The sequence below is a fragment of the Aplysia californica genome, unplaced genomic scaffold, assembly GCF_000002075.1.
Source record: "Aplysia californica isolate F4 #8 unplaced genomic scaffold, AplCal3.0 scaffold00074, whole genome shotgun sequence".
NCBI lineage: Eukaryota > Metazoa > Mollusca > Gastropoda > Aplysiida > Aplysiidae > Aplysia > Aplysia californica.
Window position 1 is genome coordinate 797,518 of NW_004797344.1, and position 2,769 is coordinate 800,286.

The window sequence follows — 2,769 nt, forward strand, 5'->3', positions numbered from 1 at the left end:
TTCTGGCTTAACACCTTTCATGCCCATTAAAGAACTCATTTCTGAGTGGGCTTTTCTTTAAAATGTTGACTAAACGCACAAAAAAATTTAAATTTTCAGTTACCAAGGACTCTAAAGCTGAGGAAATAACTATCCTTTGGCAGCCATTTTCTCACTAATTTTACGTCTGAAAACAGGTGACCCCCACCTCCTTCTTTCTCAAATATTTCGACTTGCATTTAAGATAAATTGATATTTTTTTTCATCCGAATAAAGACAAGTGAACAAGCTTTAAGATGATACCAATAACTCTACATGCCCAAAAATTGACGAGAGCCTGATTCCACCACGCTGCCCCACATATGCTTTAAACGAAAAATTGTTGCAGTATTCGCAGTAATCAATAGGCATTTCATAGGTCTAGACTTTATTCATGAAAAAATAATGTGCCGCCCAATAAATGGCCTCCATCTTCACCTGGCACACTTGTGCCTTGTGCCCTCTGCGACCTGTTTCGCTTTACCTACGTTAGTAAGCTTGTTTTGACGCAGGGCACGAATTTCAGCCACACTGTTCTACACTTCAACACTTCAAGTACGGAACGTCTGAAAAGGTTCTTCTGTTAGCCTGGTTTCTCTCTAGTTTGTCTTTGCTATAATTAATTATGTAACTGATAATTATTCCCAAAGCTGAATATTATTTTTCATGCTTGAATGGATTACTTTGAGAATTTAAAAAAAAAAAAAAAAGTGAAAATCACGTATGAATTGTAGATATTTTGGTTCTAAGAAGTAGTGCGTGGACTTAAGGCATGTCGATGTAAAAACCTTCCTTAAGGTGACCCCCAAAGGGTGGAATCAGATGCGCTCAAATCAGGTACATTTGAAGGCCAGTTGAAATCGGCACCTCTTGAAATGATTCTCATCTCCAAACATGCCCCTCAGAAACTTGCACGATACCTCCGGCTGTGTGAGCAGCAGCAGCACTCACTTCTTCTCGTTACCACTACAAGTCCGGTATGTCTTGTTGAGTTTGGAAAACAAAGTGATTTAGCATATCGCGGAATCTCGCAACGGTCATAGATCTAGTTGCTTCGGTATCTTTCTTGCCTTTTAAAAATTTATGAATATATAAATACAAACAAAAATTTATTTAATTTTTAAAAAAATGGCCCGGTTATGATGTTTGATGCCACATCACACTAAACGGTAATTTTTAATGGATGGGGTTGATGATGGTGACGATCCTCGGTTCCTTAAAATCTGCCGCTTTGTATGAAGTGATTGAGCCTCTTCTACCATGTTTAAATTGTTGAGAAAGGTGTTGAATTTTCTTTCCATCCGTATAATATGTAGATCTAGATTTATACATATATGTATAATAAGATAGTGATACAATGTGTGCATACATATATATGATACTTTGACCGATTGACTACTTGAGGTTCTTGGAAAATCAGGGGTGAGGTAGTGGTTGGGGTGGAGTGCAGTAGAGTGAGGCTGTGAAGTTGATGAATGAGGACACCTGAGTAGGACTGGAGGAGGAGTGGGGAGGGGAAGGAGGGAATAGGAGAGGAGGGGAGGTTAAGGGGACGGATGGGAGGGGAAGGAACGGAGCTTTGGAAGGGGGAGGGGGGCGTAATGGGTCAGGAGCGAACTACCGTGCTGGGAAGTGGAGAGTTGTGCCGTAGACCCATCGGCAAGTTGTAAAGACTCAACAAAAGGTAGAAGCCGTCAGTCCTTGATGACATATGACTGTTTGGGCTGAGACAGTGCGCTGGACGGCGAGTGGCGAGACTATGTCCCCTTCTCTCCACGGGGTTGTGACAACATTGCATATTTACGCAGAGCAAAATAACTTGCATAGCTTTTGACTGTAAGTTGTTTTACTTTTAGCATATTTAATTTGTTTAATATTTTTTAAAAACCTATGGACTCTTGTAGTTGTCAACTTTCTGGTATGTTGATGGCATGACTGCACTCCACCGCTTTTAAGGAATTGTATACATTGTGAATTCTCGCCACCGAATCAAGTTTGCTGTGTGTGGACTCTTATGACGAGTATGTTCATTGCCGGTGACAACGGCAACCTCGGACGTTTTAAATGATATAAACAAAATAACAATTTTTGTACACATGACATAAGAAAAAAAATCCCAATTGCTTTCTTTAGAGTTCTTCTATAATAATCGTTCAATCTGGATACATAGCACTGTATTGTTGATACGAATCTTAGTATTTTAAAACCCCGCACAACTTGTGTGTTTAATATTTCAAGGACATGCATTGATATTATCCAATCCTATTTAAAATATTTAAATGTTCGATGAACTCCTAAAGCACTTATATTGTTCTGTCAAGAATTTCATGAGAGCCTTTCATAACAAATTACAAACAATAGTAACATGAGCTGATCTAAATTGAACATTGCCGTGAAGGTTTGGATCTTTTTGATAGCGCTTCTTTTCTGAAGTTCTTGCTTTCAGTCATAAAATGCTTAAGGAATTAAGACAAAACATAATACAGCTTTCTTATTAGCCACGGTTCCATTTAGTTAACCTAATACTGACGTTCCACCAAAAGACTTCATGTGTTCAGAGGAGAGGGTATAGACATAGGGACGCAGTGGATTGTCGTCTTTGCTACTACGAGCCTTTGGGGAAAAGCACATGTATTAACAACAGCAGTGGAACAAAAAAACCCAGCAATTATGGTGCTGATAATGATAATAATAATGAAAACGATGCTGAAATGATGATGATGACGATTGTAATCATAATAATAATAATAA

The 2,769-nt window shown here is 38.7% G+C and overlaps 1 protein-coding gene across 3 annotated transcripts in view; it reads left to right on the top strand.

Annotated features, from left to right (window-relative positions):
- LOC101852835 (galactose-3-O-sulfotransferase 2) overlaps positions 1-2,769 on the top strand; it is a 51,355-nt gene that overhangs the window by 38,179 nt on the left and 10,407 nt on the right. Inside the window, exon 1 of one of the 3 annotated variants that reach the window (XM_005094031.3) lies at positions 1,729-1,854. The exons of the other annotated variants lie outside the window; for them this stretch is intronic. The gene's annotated coding sequence lies outside the window, so the exon portion shown is untranslated. Of the gene's footprint in view, positions 1-1,728; positions 1,855-2,769 lie in introns of those variants that run through there. 3 annotated transcript variants of the gene reach the window in all.